Genomic DNA, 19,730 nt, shown 5'->3' on the forward strand with positions numbered 1-19,730 from the left:
GAAAAGGCCGGCCCGTTTGAATTGGTCAAAAGCTGGCGGGCCGGCCCATGGAAAGCCTGCTAACGGCCTATTAGCATATAGCCCATTTACAACCCGCTAACCCAAGGCCCGTTACGCCCTACGCGAATTAGGCCCAGTAGCGTCATCTGGGCCATCCAATATGATTCTAGCCCGTTTTCACTTCTGGCCCATGTATAGCCCATGACGTCTTTCGGCCCATATGAGGCCCTTTGTAACTCTTGGCCCATTAGCGGCCCGTGCTGAAATTGGCCTATAATGAACAGTGTATTACTTTACACCCATTAACGGCCCGCGGTGAAACTGGCCCGTAATGAACAGTTAACACTTTATACCCATTAACGGGCCATTATTCCGTTGGGCCATTTCCAGCCCAAGTTAACCTTCGGCCATCTGAGGGCCCATTTATTCTTGGGCTCATTTGCAGCATTCGGTTACTTATGGTCCGTTACTGTCATTTTCTGCTTGTGGGCCAAATTCAGCCCGTCGTTACAGTCGACCCGTTTGTGGACCGTTAGTCTGTTGGGCCATTTTCATAGCATTACCAAATACGGCCTATTAACGGCCCGTTATGGTCAGCCCATAAAACGTATGATTTCCATTAAAGGCCCGTCTACGGCCCATTAAATGCCCGTACAAGACCCATAAATGAGTCGGCGGCCCATGGATCCTACGAGACGTAGAAGGCCCATGGATCCTACGAGATGTAGAAGGCCCATGGATCCTACGAGATGTAGAAGGCCCATGGTTCCGACGGCCCGTGAAGGGCCATGGTCGGGCGAGTTGGCCCCCCTTTGAACGATATAGCATATTCAAAGAATTATCCTACTCAATACTATCACCTCTAAAAAGCATACACTATACAGCAAAGAGATCAAGGCATAGAAAGGTAGAATAATCCTACACTACACAATAAAGAAATTATAGCCGATTATACCCGCTGGGCATTATGGTTCGGCACAGGTGATAATAAAGCATACACAAACAGCAAATTACATACAGTGGGCAAATACAGCTCATACATCATGGACGCGCATCAACTTAACTCCATTTGAACTATAATCTCTTCAGAAAATAGGATTGGCCGGATTTAGATAGCACAAATTTCAGTCTGCAAAATCTCCAATTCCTTCATGGTTACCTCGGTGTCTTGTTTCATTTTTTTGACTCCTGCATCTAATACCTGCATGTCTAGTCTCAACTTGTTGATTATACGTTGACAATCATGTACACGTTGTCTTGCCATCTCTAGTTGATGCTCGAGAACATCAGCACATTCCAATTCCAATCCATAATCATTCGGTAACGGCCATGCCGCACTGCTCGCAGATTTTTATGTTGATGTCACTTCATCCTGAAATGTTTCTGTAAGTACACATGACTAGGGCAAAAATATAGTTACAACAGTGAAGCGAACAAGACACTATTTTGTACTACATGGCAAAACAGGACTAACAATAATGTTACATGTCACTTTCACAAAAAAAATGTTACACGTCATGAAGCATAAGCAGGTGATATTTTAAAAATTATAAAAAAGATAGTCTGTGCAGCCTGCATACAGAAATCTCTCTTAGCTCACCAGAGGAGCATGATGTTGGGGCCCAATCGAAAACACAGACAAGTTACAAATTTAGACAGCACATTGCGTATAAGTAAGCAAGCAGTTGGCCATTCTGTCCCTCAATTAAAGTCTTAGGGAGCATAATGAACAACAGAGGGTTTCATACAAACATACTACAGCAGGCAAAACTATGCAATCATTAGCGTAGTATAAACTAGATTGTGAGCCTCATGCAATAATAGTTGGTTAATAGACTTCAAAGCTTCATGCACACTTTGGCAGAGTAATTAAATGGTAAGGCCTTTAATTATGTCAACTAATAGTGATACAAGTACCGAACATTAGGCATGATTATTTGGGCATCTCATTAACTGAGGACAAATAAAGCAATTGAAAAGAGAAAATTAGCTATGCCTGAAACAAACAAGGAATTGAACTATTGAGTTGCATACAGTGACTTACCTTAACAGGTTGAAGAGGCTCAGCGCAGCTCCTACTTCTCTTGCAAGGCTCCTTCCTAACATCTTTTACTTGGAAATCCTTAATCTTATTTTCATTGCACCCCCTCTGCAAGGTGACAAAAACTAGTTACTTGTCTCCTTGGAAGATAAATATGCATACTTTCCAGTCTGTGAACACAAAAAGATGAGATTATAACAAAACAACACCACATAATGAAACATGCTGCATCTCTTGCACTTGCACACAATGAAATGAGCATTTACTATGTCTACACTATGTAAAAACTAGGCATACCTTCGAACTGGATCTCCAGGTACTCATGGAGAGCCTACTGTAGTGTACAGCCAAACCTTTATGTCACCTATGAGTTAGACAAGGCCCCACTACAGCAGCCCTTAGTGTTTAAATCGTTGACAAGCCCTGTTAGAGTGTTAGGTCAAGAATAGCAAGTAATCAAAGAAAACAGTCCTAGTATGGCTGGCTGATGCAAACAAGCAATTGAATAGATGTGTGAGCAAATCTTACATATCAAGAAAAGAAGCAAAAAAGGAGGCTTAAAGACCATCACTTGACTGACCAGATTTAAGGGGCATTTAAACATCATGTGCAACGTATGAACTAACATAAACATTGCATATTCCAGATTCTACAATGGAATGCACATGTATTAGGTTATGCCATGTATGATGATGCCTAAATGTACAGATAGCAGGCATGAGTGATTCATCATTGCACGCACAATTGAATTGCAGGTTAAGGGCCAGTTCGATTCTGCCTTTTCAGGGCATATTGTCAAAATAAGCCATAAAAGATGTAAAGAAGTCATTTTTGAGTTAAGGGCTTGGGCTTAACTAATTTCGCTTTGGAGGGGGGTGTTTCAGGTAGAACCTCACTAAAAATTGAAGGGAAGGGGAATAGTGAAATGACTCTGTTGTCTGCCTATATTACACTCAAAATGCAACTGCTGACGCCCGTGTCACACCTGACCCTCAAGTAAAAACAAACACGCAAACATTCATTGCCCTGCCCGCTTGCATCTGCTCTCCCCTTTCCCTCTACCTCGATCCCCTGTCTGCAGCACTAGGGTTCCTCCAGCGAGCCGTTGACACTGTTCCCATCTGGCCTGGTCCTCGACGATGCTATGTCCAGCTAGGCTACATGGCCGGCGAGTAGGGGCAAATCTCCCTGGCTGCTACCCCCTCTGGCGCCGCCCCTCATTCTCATGGTCTCCAGCAGCTGCTCCACCGTGGCTCGTCCAACGCACTACTCCGGCGGGCGCTGCAAAACTACGGCTGATGCCACACCGCGGCAGAAGGCACCTTATTCCCCCTCCCCTCCTCCCAGGCCATGGCCTTGAGGTGCTGTTGAAGGATGAGCTCATCCAACAAGGTGAGGATCTCCTCTGATTTTTTGCCAAATTTTCATTCTGATCCACTATACAATGAATTGCTATGAGCTACTTCTGCTGGTGCTATATGATGCATTGCTATGAGCTGCTCCTCCTGCTGCTATATGATGAATTGCTATGAGCTGCTGCTGCTGTATGATGAGTTGCTATGAGCAGCTGCTGCTGCTATATGATGAATTGCTATGAGCTGCTGCTGCTATATGATGAGTTGCTACAAGCTGCTCCTGCTGCTGCTATATGATGAATTTCTATGAGCTGCTCCTGCTGCTGCTATATGATGAATTGCTATGAGCTGTTCCTGCTGCTGCTATATGATGAATTGCTATGAGCTGCTGCTGGTATATGATGAATTGCAGACTGCTGCTGCTGTATGATGAGTTGCTATGAGCTGCTGCTGCTATATGATGCTTTCAGGTGGTGCTGCTATAAGATAATAACCAACAACTTGGACCATCGAATTTCAATAATTAATTGTTCTTCATTTAAATGTGGGTCATGCGTTCTTTGTTTAAATTAGGCAATGGGATCTCTATGGAAAACATTGACCAAAGTAGATTGTGCCAAGTAGATGGTATCTTTGTATTTGCATTTTGAGCAAATAGTGATGGTTTGTTTTCCTATCATATTAATTACTGCACAGGGTTCAATTTGTGATGTTTGCAAGTCAAATTAATTTCCATATGGGCAGCAAAATGAAAAATATATAATGCAATCTAGACCTTCCACTGATCATACCAAAGATAAGCGGAAAACGCAATGAAAAGAACTGATTGGCTTATTACATGGAGCTTATATTCATAGGTGCTTATTTTCTTAGGATAACTCGTAATAACTGTCCCTAAGAAACTTGGCTAATAGAACTGGCATACAAATAACATGTCACGATGATTGCAATGGAGGAGTGACGTACCATAGCACACTATATAGGCTCACCACTGCCTCTCCTTTTTTTGCGATGTTCCATGAAATTGCCACATACATATTGTACTTTTTCATTGTGTAACCCTATCTGCAAGTTGACACGACTAATTTCAGACATCTCTACATGATACTACATTGCATATCCCTTGCGCATATTTGAACCACCAATTAACGATTGTGTGCGTACCATAAACTAGCCATGACTCTGTATGCTGGACTAGTAGGCACTCTAAGGGAGCCTAATGTAGTGCACTGGAATTCCTACATGCCACCTATGATTTTGTGTAATGTACTGCCCCTGTTCCTAAATATATGTCTTTGTAGAGATTCCAGTATGGACCACATACAGATGTATATAGATGCATTTTCGAGTGTAGATTCACTCATTTTGCTCCGTATGTAGCCTATAGTGGAATCTCTAGAAAGACTTATATTTAGGAACGGAGGTACGAGGTAGTATCATGTATGACATCTACATATCTATTTTAGCAGCCAGTAGTAGAAATCATTGTCTGCACAAAAGGATTACTGGTCGAAAATCCTAGCAAAGCACGCTGGCAGGCACAGAACAATACAAGAGAGAGAGACGCGCTTACAAGATCATAGCAATGCCTCAGTCCAAGATCTTGGTTGGCCAAGCTGTTAGATCCAGAAGAAACATCGTCCTTGTAGTTTTTGCCAGCTGCATAACAGGTAACAGCGATCAGTTAGTATATTTGAAGTACATCGGGCAGGTGATGCTTGACGGGTTTAAAGGTGACAAGTACCTAGGCCGTGGCGGGTGCTTGGCATCTCTCCAGACGGTGGGAATCAGGTTAGAAACGTTGAGGGTGATGACGCTGCGCTGGCTGTCGGGGTCCGGTAAGGAGATCTAGAACCGTCGAGTAGGGTGTTTGTGGAGCGGCTCCGGTAGAGTCGACTACGGTGTGGGTGAAGCGGATCTGTGGCCGTGGACGAGGGCGTAGGTGAAGCTGCTCCGGTGGTTGGGTTAAGGATGGTGTCGATGACGCGGATCTTTGGCCGTGGACGGGGCGTCAGAAGCTGCTCCGGTGGTTGGGTTAAGGATGGTGTCGACGATGCGGATCTGCGGCCGTGGACGGGGTATCAGAAGCTGCTCCGGTGGTTGGGTTAAGGGTGGTGTCGACGATGCGGGTCTGCGGTCGTGGACGGGGCGTCAGAAGCTGCTCCGGTAGGTTGGATGAGGGTGCGAGGAAGCGGATCTGAGGCTGTGGACTTGTGAGTTGGCAAAGCGGCCCCGGTAGGGTTGAGAATGGTATAGGCGAAGCTACTCCGGTAGGGTTGACGATGGTGTCGGCGAAGCGGCTTTGGTAGGGTTGAGGAAGGTGTCGACGAAGCGGCTCCGGTAGGGTTGAGGAAGGTGTCGGCAAAGAGGATCAGACGCCGTCGACGGGGGCGTCGGTGGGGCGGCTCCGGGGGGTGTGGACGAAGCGTCTCCGGTGGGGAGTACGAATGAGCCGCTGCAGATGCGCGGCAGTTGACGAGAGTACCAACGAAGCAGATCCAGCTCCGTGGACAAGGCCGGCACTGAATGGGCTGTGGTACAGTGGTGGATGAGCAGTCTACTTGTTTCTAAAGGAGGTGGGAGGGGTAGATGCGGCCGCAGAAACAGATCCGGCGAGGTGGACGCCGCTGGCAGTGAATGGGCTATGGTACGCCGGTGGATGAGCAGTTTAGGGTTTCAAGAGGGGAGGGGAGAAAGGGCGATGAAGTACGGACGACGTGATGTAAGATGCTCTGGTGCTGTGGAGTTAGTCGTTTTTGCGGGAGGGGGAGATGAAACGGGGGTGCCGTGTAGTGGGGTGAACCTGAAGTTACCAACGCAGCCCCAACCTATCATGTAGATGAGGGCGGTATTTTAACTGTTGGTCTCCGTGCACCAAGGACAAAAGGGGGATTTCACATGCTAAAGACTAAGGTGGTGGAAATTTTAGAAGGAGGCGGGAGATTTTGCCGCCCGCGGGATCGTTCGTATCCAGTTTCAACTAATTTTGGACCGTGCTAGCGGGAAGGTCATGCTAGACTGTGTACAGGGGGCACGCGTCAGCAGTTAATAACTGGTGTGAAGTCCACCCCAGGAAAAAAAGACAATAACTCGGGATGATGCGCCGATAACTTGGACGTTCACACGGGCACGACCAATTGTACGGGTGTAGTGGCGTGTTCACAAAGAAAGGGATCAAACGCTCAGCCTATGTATTTCTCGTGTAAATAGATAATTTAGTGCCATTGGTTATTTACTTTAAACATAATTCATTGTCGTGTTAGTGTAGAGGCACACAAAAAGAAATGGATATTGTAGTCAGCTACTTAAAAGTGTTACCTCATATGATTACATAGCCTCCATTTCATAAATTGTGTACCCGTTGAATTCATATATGAATATTACATATATTATTTTGAAATAGAAACTTAAACCATCCAAGACTAATGAATTTGAATGCAAGAGTAACAATGGTGCATGTACATGATAGCTACATTGGTTGTTTGAAGAAACATCACTGTAACTTTGGCATGCACAACTGAAAAGGTTTATTTAAATAGAAAAAATGTGATATGTGAGTGTCCAATCTTTATGGCGTTGAATCGATATTGTACCTTTGGCCATGATACGAAGTAGATATTGACTTATGTTCAAGCGACGCACGTCCACGATCGCTAGATAGTGATACGTGAATAAATTGTGCAATCTCTCTCACATGCATACACATCTCATTTCCCTGTGGGCATCGGAATCACACACGCGCACTTCGTGTATTTTTCTCCCTCCATCAGGGTTAAATTCGTCTTTCTACCCCGTCCTACAAGTCTCTCATACAGAAACACACACGCTCTCTATGTCTAACACACCCACCCCTTTAATTCCGCCCACCCACAGCCACTAATGTCTCAAAGTATAATAATGTCTCTCACACATATGCTATCTACCTATCCCTTAATATAGCTAGATATGTGTCACACAAACTCCTTCTCCCTACTAGCAAGATGCCCATGCATTGCACGGAACATCAAGATGCATTTGTATGAGAAGTTTATCTTGTGGGAGAAAAGGATGAACGAGGGAATGCCTTATTTGCAAATGCGGAGAGGGGTGTGGGTATCTTTTTGCAAAATTGCCATATTTTCCTTCCTGTCTGTCGTATATAAATCAGATGGCCTATATTGCAGGATGGCAGGAACACCATCATCACCAACTCTTTTTTCTATAAGAGTAGAGATATGTGAGTGTCACTGCCCCCCCACACCCACACTTCCCAACACCGAAGGAGTAGGGTGACACATCGATCTTGATACTAATCTATCGACTGGCTTCTCTCTCAAACATACACACACACACACACTACCCGGCATCGAAGGAGTAGGGTGACACCTCGATCTTGATACTAATCTATCGACTAGATTCTCTCTCAAACACACACACACACACACACTACCCGGCACCGAAGGAGTAGGGTGGCACATCGATCTTGATAATAATCTATCTACTCCTCTTTCAAACACACATACACACACACACTCGCTAGTTGTGCCTATGTGCCTACCGCGCACACTCTCGATAAGGCTTTCTCTCCCCCCCAACAATGACAGCAGAAGGGTGAAAACTCGATCTGATCATAATCTGTCAATTGGTTTCTCTCTCAAACATTGTGTCTCGGTGCCTCGCTAGGTAGCCCCCTCGATATGTAGACTTCTCGCGCGTGCACAGCTGTAGTGACGATGACGCTGAACCCAGTGTGCCTTGTTTTTACTGGCCTCATGTGATAGTTTTCAACCTGTTTTCTGTTAATTAATAAGGCAACCTTTTCTTTGTTAGTACTAGTGAATCTGAAATCATTCGGGGCAGACATAAAATATATCACTTCAACCCAATTATAGCAGCAACTATTTTAAAAGAAATTAGCTAGCTGCCCGTGCATTGCACAGAACATCAAGATGCATTTGTATGAGTAGTTTATCTTGTGAGAGAAAAGGCTGAATGAGGGAAGGCCTCATTTGCGAACGTGGAGAGACGTGTGGGTATATTTTTGCAAAATTGCCATAGTTTCTTTCCTATCTGTTAGATATAAATCCGACGGCCTATATTGCAGGATGGCACACACACCATCATCACCAACTTTGTTTTCTACTCCCTCCGTCCGAAAATACTTGTCATCAAAATGGATAAAAAGAGATGTATCTAAAACTAAAATATGTCTAGATACATTTCCTTTTATCCATTTTGATGACAAGTATTTCTGGACGGAGGGAGTATTTGTCTTTTTAGAGATTTCAACAAGTGACTATGACCGGATCTTACCAACATACTCAAAAAAGTAGTCCATAATTTTGATGTTACCCTCTTTTCTTGGTGGTGCAGTGCCATCTGGATACCTCATAAATAAATCAAGGACAAATCTGACCCCTTCCTGAAAAGACATACGTAGCAAAATGAGTGAATCTACACTCTAAAATATGTCTACATACACATCCGTATGTGGTAGTCCATTTGAAATCTGAAAAAGACAAATATGTAGGAACGAATGGAGTATATTTAAGAGTAGACATGGAGATATATCTCCGGCATGGTCTACAACAAAAATGTGCTGGGCTGGTTAGCGCCGAAAGCTCGCAGCGGGATGACATGAGTTCGAATTCTGTCTTTTAACTTTAGATTTTTATATTATATATTACTCTACTTATTTAATATATACTTCTTTCGCTACTGTACTGACAGTGGAACCCACAGAGTACTTAGAATATTAAGGATGGACTTGTTTCTTTTTAACTTTCTGTACGAAGCTGTAGCCACCCTGCAAGTCACGTGTACACTGTACATGCAATTAACTCTTTATAGAGGGGCAATCATACAGGCAATTAACTCAAATGGATTGGATGTCACTCTATTATTTCCAGCATAAAGAGCATCTCCAACGGCAGCCGGCAAAGTTCCTCCTGCTTCCTTCCGCGGAGGACGACATCAAACGCCAGCGGCATACATTTTTACAACTCTAACCAACCAGATGAAATTCGTGCAAACACGGACTGATTTCATATAAGCATGAAGGATTTCGTATAAAAAAGCCGAATCTTCATATAAACATGATGGATTTCATTACATTTACATGAACTAAGAGGTGCCAATCTGGCTCTCTTGTATAATTAATACTCCCTCCATCCGGAAATACTTGTCCTAGAAATGGATATATCTAGACTTCTTTTAGTTCTAAATGGCCGCCCGCGGATCCCTTTGTCTTCCTCATGTCCGTCAGACACTTGCGGGGTCGACGAAGGTCCCCGGAAGAGACAAAGCAGCAAAGAAACCACCTGAATCCGCGGTCGTCGCCTCGGCGGTGGCCTTCATGGGTCCCAAGTGGCGGCGGCCTCCCGTGTTCTAGTTCTCCTCGATGATGGCGGCCGACACGGAGAAGCTGGCCACCGACTCGTCGCTCTCCATGCACCCGGCTTCTGTCTCTGCCTGCAAGGCGCTGCCGCAGGCACAGGAGGCGCACCCACAAACACGGGAGGCGCGGCCACTGCAGAGACTGGTGGTGCGGTACGACGCGGCAGCGACGGCGCCCGTACCGGCGTGGAGCAACTCGCCACTCCTCATCAAGCTGAACTGGAGCAGCGAGTTGCTGAACCACGCGCATGCTTGGGGCGATAACTGGCTCCGTCGGGCCACACAAGGTTGGTGAAGCACCGAGCGGCCTCGCCCGTATCCGGAGGGCTCGGCGGGCCACCCAGCCGGGTAATATGCCGGAGAACGGCTCATCGGAAGCCATCGGAAGAGTGGAGAAAATGGTGAAGGAGGAGATAGGGGAGTGGCGGTGGGGTGCGATTCTTGCCCGATGCCTGTCTGGCCTCGTGTAAGTTGAGGGCGGACGGTAGGAGCTTGGCTGGCGTCTGGCCTCATTTAAACTAAGGGCGGACGGGAGGAGCTCGGCCGGTGTTGCGTTTAATTCCGGCCCGCTCATGAACAGACGTGTGGCCGGAGTAGGATTCTCGGTTTGCATGCGGGTTTAACGGAGGGGTTTAATGGAGGCGCCAGGCGTGCAGCGGGCGGCGCAGTACTATTTGATTTGACAACAGTAATGAGCCATCAAATCACAAAGGCCCTCGCCTCTCGTGAAACCGACCGAGCTAGACTGCCCCGCCCTCTAGCCTTTTAAAAAATGTATATACTCCACTTTTGTACAGTAGTAGTATCGATGGATTGCGCCATGGAGCAAAACATGAAATGAAAAAAAGGTGGTACATATAGAGAGCGCTCGTGAACTATGTGTCATACATGGCAATAAATAAAGTACTACATGATACTAATATATGATACATGGCCCAGGAGTACTAAGTATTATTAATATAGTTTTGCTAGAACTCATCTAGATGAGATATAATTTGGTCTCATTCATCTTTTATAGCCATTGGATGTGATGCTATAAGATGCGAGTGTGCTGACGTGGGTTGTATTTGTTCTTGTGCAACGAACTGACCACTGCATGTCATGTTTGATAGTCTCAAGTCATTAAAAGCATACAAGCCCCACATCTCCTCTAGGTTGATTCCTCTATTTATGTCAAAAAATAAGAAACAACGTGAGAGTTAATGCACCACGCCTATGTGCTTACTATTTGGTTTTCATAAGATGACTTAATACTCACCTAGACGGAGGGAGTATTCGATTTGACAGCGGGCGGCACAGTTCCTGATACGGCTTTAATGCAGACGAGGGAGGGAGTAGCGGTTCCCGATATGTTGAACGGCCAATGCATTCTCCTTCAATTAATGCATGAGGGAAGTAATGGGAGGAGGTCCGGGAAAAGAGGATACACGATGTGAATGCAACGCAGTTTTCCCTCATTGCCCTCATATAAAGGCGCTGATAATCCCCAAGTGCAGGGAATCATCGTAGCAATTCCTAAAGGTGGAAGTGATAAGTATGAAGTGTTGAACCCACAAGGAGCTAAAGGTAATATCAATATTCTCTCAAGCCCTATCTGCCACTGATACGACTCTACGTGCACCGAACGTGCATCCAACTAGAAACAAGAAATAAAACTGTGTTGTGGGTATAAAGAGGATAACTTTGTATGATATCGGAGAGCGAAAATATAAAAGTAGGTGCTGTTATCATAAAGTTAGAATATACTACTAAATAATATAAATAGAAAGTGTGGAATAATGGTGGATCAGTGTGCGGAATTTTCCTAAGCAATTGTTAACAAGATCGATAGTCGTCATTGCAATTTCATATGAGGGAGAGGCACAAACTAACATACTTTTCCTACTTGGATCATATGCTCTTATGATTGGAAATCTAGCAAGCATCCACAAATACTAAAGATTCATTAAGGTAAAACCCAACCATAGCATTAAAGCATCAAGTCCCCTTTTATCCCATACGCAACAACCCCCTTACTCGGGTTTAAGCTTTTGTCACTCTAGCAAACCACTATAAGCGAATCATGAACGTATTGCAACACCCTACAGTGGGAATCCCTCACACTTGCGTGACACAGAGGGCACCATAGGACAACACCAAAATAAAACATACAACTCGTACCAATCTAGATCATCAATCAACTCAAAGACAAAAGATATCTACTCAAAACATCATAAGATGGCAACACATCATTGGATCATAATATGTAGCATAAAGCACCATGTTCTAGTAGGGATTACAGCGGGGTGCGGGAGAGTGGACCGTGTAAAAGAGGTGAGGATGGTGATGATGATGGTGATGTTGATGGAGACGATCACCGCGGCGATCATTCCCCTCCCGATGGCACTCCGGTGCCACCAAGAGAGAGGAGGAGAGGTTCTCCCCCTCGTGATTCCTCCTCCATGGCTTTCCCCCTCTGGTCCTTGGCCTTCATGGCGATGATGGCCCCTCCGAGATCCTCCTCCATGGCCTCCGGTGATGATGGCCCCCTCCGGCAGGGTGCCAGAGAGGGCCTAGATTGATTTCTCATGGCTACAGAGGCTTGCAGTGGCGGAACTTCCGATCTAGGTTAATTCCCGAAGGTTTCTCTATTTATAGGAATTTTTGGCGTTGGTTTCACGTCAAGGGGGCCTTCGGGCTAACCACGAGATAGGGGGCCGCGCCCTAGGGGGGGGGGGTGCCCCCACTCTCGTGGGCAGCCCGGGATTCCTCTGGCCCAACTCCGATGCTCCGTGGTCTTCTTTTGGTGCAGAAAAAATCCTCAAAAATTGGCACGTCATTTGGACTCCGTTTGGTATCCCTTTTCTGTAAAACACTAAAACAAGGAGAAAACAGAAACTGGCACTGGGCTCTAGGTTAATAGGTTAGTCCCAAAAAATCATATAAAATGACATATAAATGCATATAAAACATCATAGATGGATAATATAATAGCATGAATACTTCATAAATTATAGATACGTTGGAGACGTATCAGCATCCCCAAGCTTAATTACTGCTCGTTCTCGAGTAGGTAAATGATAAAAGAAATAATTTATGAAGTGTGAATGCTAGAAGGTGCACAAGTTTGATCAATGATAATTTTAATCACCTTTTCTAGCATCAATATGTGTCATAATAGTAGTTTATCTCATAATACTTTTCCTGATCAAGTAACAATCTAGTCACAATGTCAAGCATGGTTCAGAAACTTCATTGAGAACTAACAAACTATAATCTCAGTCATTGAAGCAATTGCAATTTATCATAACATCAGAAAGAGTCAAGAATAGATCTTTTCAGCAAGTCCACATACTCAACTATCATATAGTCTTCTACAATTGCTAACACTCACGCAATATTTGTGGTTATGGAGTTTTAGCCGGACACTGAGAAAGATAGGGGCTTATTGTGTTGCCTCCCAATGTATTCACCTTTAGGTGATGTCAACAATAATAGCCCATGCTAACTTACATCCAATTGGATATATATATATATATATATCATGATCTTTCAAACACGAGGAGCTTGCCAAGTATAAAATGAGAAAGGGAAAGGTGAGGATCACCTTGACTCAAGCATAAAGTAAAAACAATAAAGTAAAAGATAGGCCCTTCGCAGAGGGAAGCAGAGGTTGTCATGCGCGTTTAGGGTTGATGCACAAAATCTTAATGCAAAAGAACGTCACTTTATATTGCCCCTTGTATGTGGACCTTTATTGTGCTATCCGTCGCTTTTATTACTTCCACAACAAGTTCGTACAAAGCTTATTTTCTCTGCACTAATAAGTCATGCATATTTAGAGAGCAATTTTTATTGCTTGCACCGATGACAACTTACTTGAAGCATCTTACTCAATCCATAGGTAGGTATGGTGGACTCTCATGGCAAAACTGGGTTTACGGGTATTTGGAAGCACAAGTAGTGTCTCTACTTGGTGCAAGGGATTTGGCTAACATGAGGGAGAAAGGCAAGCTCAACATGTTTGGAAGGTCAATGACAATATAATTTAACTGAGATGTCAGAAAACATAAACCATTACGTTGTCTTCCTTGTCCAATGTCAACTCTTTTAGCATGTCATACTTAATGAGTGCTTCACAATCATAAAAGATGTCCAAGATAATATATTTTTTATGTGGACCTCTCTTTCCTTATTACTTCCTATTAATTGCAACGATGACCAAAACTACGTTTGCCAACTCTCAACAACTTTTATGCCTCATACTTTCTATGTGTGAAGTCATCACTAACCATGTTATAAGCATATGAAACATATAGAAATTCAGATTTATGACATTCAATTCATTTCCCCATTTACTCATAGGATATACATGAAGCACATGAGTAAATGATGACAAACTACTCCAAAAGATATGAGTGAAGGATACTGAGTAGGCAAATAATTAACTAGCCATGGGAGGGTTCCTTTTCTATTCAAAATTTCAGATCCAATGATTTTATTCAAACAGCAATTAAAATTGAAAATACGCTCCAAGCAAAACACATATCATGTGACGAATAAAAATATAGCTCCGAGTAAGGTGTACCGATAGTTTTGAAGACGAAAGAGGGGATGCCTTCCGGGGCATCCCCATGCTTAGGCGCTTGAGTATTCCTTGAATATTACCTTGGGGTGCCTTGGGAATCCCCAAGCTTAGGGTCTTTCCACTCCTCATTCTCCTCATATCGATATCTCACCCAAAACTTGAAAACTTCAATCACACAAAACTTAATGGAACTTCGTGAGATAGGTTAGTATGATAAAGAGTAAACCATGCATTTTGGTACTGTAAAAGACAAGGTTAATAATTGTTTTCACATAATTCCTACTGTACCATATCATTTCTACAATTTATATTGAGAAATATAAGCCATAGAAACTAGAAAACAAGCAAACTATGCAATGAAAACAGAATCTGTCAGAAACAGAACAGTCTGTAATGATCTGAACAATAACCATACTTCTGCTACTCCAAAAATTATGAAATAAATTGGTGGACGTGAGTAATTTGTCTATTAATCTTCTGCAAAAAGAATAAATTCAAAATCACTCTTCTGTAAAAATTTAAAGCTAATCTTGTGAGCGCAACGTTTCTGTTTTTTACAGCAAGATCGCATTAACTTTCACCCAAGTCTTCCCAAAGGTCTTACTTGGCACTTTATTGAAACAAAAGCTATAAAACATGATTAATACAGTAGCTTAATCATGCAGACATACAAAAATAGTAAGGGTAAATATTGGGTTGTCTCCCAACAGACGCTTTTCTTTAATGCCTTTTAGCTAGGCATGATGATTTCAATGATGCTCGCATAAAAGAAAAGATTTGAAACACAAAGAGAGCATCATGAAGAATATTACTATCACATTTAAATCTAACTCACTTCCTGTGCCTAGGGATTTTGTGAGCACACAATTTATAGGAACAAAAGTCAACTAGCATAGGAAGGCAAAACAAGTATAACTTCAAAACTTTAAGCACATAGAGAGGAAACTTGACATTATTGCAACTCCTACAAGCACATATTCCTCCCTCATATAATTTTCAGTAGCATCATGAATAGCAACTTTGTTCTCATACTAAATTGGAACCTCTTCCGAAATAGTGGAATACTAACTAAAATTGACACTCTTCCAAATCCACTTTCATAAATATCGTACGAAGATTCAACACCCTCCAAGATAGTGGGATCACTAATTCCTAAAGTTGACACTCTTCCAAACCCACTTTAAATTATAGTATTATTCATACTCCAAAATATATAAGTGAAGTTCATGGAGCATTCTACAATTAATATAGACTATCCAATATCCAAGCTCAAAATATATAAGTGAAGCGTACGAAGCATTCTATAAAACCATACTCAAACGATTTAAGTGAAGCACAAAGAGAGCAATTCTATAAGACCATACTTAAAAGATATAAGTGAAGCACATGTAGTATTCTATAAATAAATGAAGAGATATCTCATACTAGGATGATTATTAAAGCAAAACAAAAACACAAAGGGTACAAACAATGTGAACAAAACAAAAACCGAGGTATATCGATATTTGTTGAAGAAGAAATATGGGATGCCAACCGGGGCATCCCCAAGCTTAGATGCTTGAGTATCCTTTGAAATATTTACTTGGGGTTCCTTGGTCATCCCCAAGCTCGAACTCTTGTCTCTCTTTATTCTTATCACATCGGTAACTCCTCGTTCTTCAAAGACTTCATTCACAAAAACATAAACAAAAACTTGTGAGATCCTTTAGTGTAATAAAGCAAACTACCACTTTAAGGTACTGTAATTAACTCATTCTTTGTTTATATTGGTGTTAAACCTACTGTATTCCAACTTCTCTATGGTTCATACCCTACATACTAGCCATAGATGCATCAAAATAAGCAAACAACACACGAAAGACAGAATCTGTCAAGAACAGGACAGTCTGTAGTAATATGGAAGTTTAGTAAACTTATGTAACTACAAAAATTATGAAATAAATTTGAAAATTTGAAATATTTGTACAGAAGTAATTTGCAAAAAGTTTCAGACCCATTTGACTTTCCATTAAAAAATGTAAATTCAAGCACTACAGCCAAAGTTTCTGTTTATGTTCTGTACATAGTAAGCAAGCAATCTTATCATACTAAAACCAAAGCTTGGCACAAAATTTTTATGATACAATGAATATATACAAGGGGATAATTATTTACAGAGAAACTTCCATGAAAAATTCTACATTGTTTCCGTGAGCATGAACACAAGTGCTCAAGGTCGACCCTCACTTCTTCAATGCATAACTTTCCAATCACTTCTCTTTTTGAAAAACTTTTTTTGGCATGAGAGGCACGTAAATAATTTTTGGTATTTTCATTCTTTTTATTTTTTTTGTATGTTTCACCCACAACTAAACAGAAACAAAAAGGAAAAACAAAATCTACTAAGTAAAGAAAGCAAACAAGCACACACGAGAATATCAATCCCACGCTATTGCTCCCCGGCAACGGCGCCAGAAAAGAGCTTGATAATCCCCAAGTGCAGGGAATCATCGTAGCAATTCCCAAAGGTGGAAGTGATAAGTATGAAGTGTCGAACCCACAAGGAGCTAAAGGTAAGATCAATATTCTCTCAAGCCCTATCTACCACTGATACGACTCTACGTGCACCGAACGTTGCTTCCAACTAGAAACAACAAATAAAACTGTGTTGTGGGTATAAAGAGGATAACTTTGTATGATACCGGAGAGCGAAAATATAAAACTAGGTGCTGTTATCATAAAGTTAGAATATACTACTAAACAATATAGATAGCGAGTGTGGAATAACGGTGGATCGGTGTGCGGAATTGTCCTAAGCAATTGTTAACAAGATCGATAGTCGTCATTGCAATTTCATATGAGGGAGAGGCATAAACTAACATACTTTTCCTACTTGGATCATATGCTCTTATGATTGGAACTCTAGCAAGCATCCGCAAATACGAAAGATTCATTAAGGTAAAACCCAACCATAGCATTAAAGCATCAAGTCCCCTTTTATCCCATACGCAACAACCCCCTTACTCGGGTTTAAGCTTCTGTCACTCTAGCAACCCACTATAAGCGAATCATGAACGTATTGCAACACCCTACAGCGGGAATCCCTCACGCTTGCGCGATACGGAGGGAACCATAGGACAGCACCAAAATAAAACATACAACTCGTACCAATCTAGATCATCAATCAACTCAAAGGCAAAAGATATCTACTCAAAACATCATAAGTTGGCAACACATCATTGGATCATAATATGTAGCATAAAGCACCATGTTCAAGTAGGGATTACATCGGGGTGCGGGAGAGTGTACCGCATAAAAGAGGTGAGGATGGTGATGATGATGGTGATGTTGACGATCACCGCGGCGATGATTCCCCTCCCGATGGCACTCCGGTGCCACCAAGAGAGAGGAGGAGAGGTTCTCCCCCTCGTGCTTCCTCCTCCATGGCTTTCCCCCTCTGGTCCTTGGCCTTCATGGCGATGATGGACCCTCCGAGATCCTCCTCCATGGCCTCCGGTGATGATGGCCCCCTCCGGCAGGGTGCCAGAGAGGGCCTAGATTGATTTCTCGTGGCTACAAAGGCTTGCGGCGGCGGAACTTCCGATCTCGGTTAAGTCCCGAAGGTTTCTCTATTTATAGGAATTTTTGGCGTTGGTTTCACGTCAAGGGGCCTCCGGGCTGTCCACGAGATAGGGGGCCGCGCCCTACGGGGGGGGGGGGGCACTCTCATGGGAAGCCCGGGACTCCTCTAGCTCAACTACGATGCTCCGTGGTCTTCTTTTGGTCTAGAAAAAATCCTCAAAAATTGGCACGTCATTTGGACTCCGTTTGGTATCCCTTTTCTGTAAAACACTAAAACAAGGAGAAAACTGAAACTGGCACTGGGCTCTAGGTTAATAGGTTAGTCCCAAAAAATCATATAAAATGACATATAAATGCATATAAAACATCATAGATGGATAATATAATAGCATGAATACTTCATAAATTATAGATACGTTGGAGACGTATCAGGTGCCCCTCCATTCCAATGCATCTACCACATCGTACGCACCTAAGAATTTGCCTAAGCACCTACACTAAGAGCAAAAGAGCTCACTCCAGACCCATGGCGGCGATGCGCGTGAACGGCCAGCAGCTGCGCCAGATGGTCCATGATGCCGGCCTGCGGCATGGCACCGAGGATCGTCTCCAGACGGTGTTGGAGACCGGCTGGTGGATGGCCGCCGTCGACGCCAACTACGACTCTCAGTTGGAACAAATGATCGTTGCCACCAGCAACAAGTTCACCGTCCTCAAGAAGCTCGCGGACGACATCGCCGTACTCCTCCAGCCCGCGCGCCCGGGCTCCTCATTGCCTGCCACCCTAATTGGCCTCCATGGCCGGAACCTCTTTCAAGCACTGGTGGCCCTGCGACTGCCCGCCGACATCACGAAGAATGTCCACCTGGAGGTCGCGCTCGCCGCGAGGCACCTCGCCCTGCAAGAATTCGTCGACCTACACATCCACGTGTATGAGAAAATCGTGTACATAGGTATCTACAAGGCTAGTGAGGACGCTACGACATTGGCCTTCCTCAACCGGCTGGAATCCTTGGATGCCTTTGCTGAGAAGCACCTCAACCTCGCCACAAAAGCCGCCGCTCCTTAGCCACCGGTCGGTGGCCCGACGCACTAAGTTGAGGAGGAGGAGGAGGAGGTCGTACGTTCATGGATCCATCTTTCTTCTTGCCTTCTGTAACCACCACTGCGATCGCATCATCGTGGCCTTAATTCTTATTGTGCTGTTGCATTCTCGTTCCAGTCAATACCGACATGTGCGATCCCTTTGCTTAATTATACGCATCACTGTAACTAGTACTCCATCCGTCAACTTATAAGTTGTGCTTACCTTTTCCATCAACTTCGTGCAATGCGTGGGCATTTTTCTAGAAACACTAGAATATGTCTATATAATCCGTATGTGATAGTCCATTTGAAATCTCAAAAAAGACAAATATATTTAGGTAGGGAGGGAGTAATATATTAGGAGTATATCAAAACAATAGTGATTTCTTTCAAGTTTGTGAACAAATACTACTATTCTACTACTTTGGATCCGTCGCAACGCAAGGGCACATTGCTAGTAAAAGGAAAAGGCCTGCCGCGTCGCGTCGCACCCCCACACGCCCGGGAATCTGGAGTACAACACGTCCCGTCCGGCACGACACATAGCTTAGGGAAGTCGTGTTGCCTAGCATTTTTCACTTTCATGTGGGACCGCCGTTGAGCAAACCGACACCCCGCCCGCCGCCGGGTTGGAAAACAGAAACAAGGGGAAGATCTAGCTGTAGCACGGAAGCCAAGAAATTTTGTGTCAGACGGGGCTCGTTGATAGAGTAGGAGCATTCCATAGTACTACTCCTACTAGTAC

The sequence above is a fragment of the Triticum dicoccoides genome, chromosome 7B (assembly GCF_002162155.2).
Source record: "Triticum dicoccoides isolate Atlit2015 ecotype Zavitan chromosome 7B, WEW_v2.0, whole genome shotgun sequence".
Lineage (NCBI taxonomy): Eukaryota > Viridiplantae > Streptophyta > Magnoliopsida > Poales > Poaceae > Triticum > Triticum dicoccoides.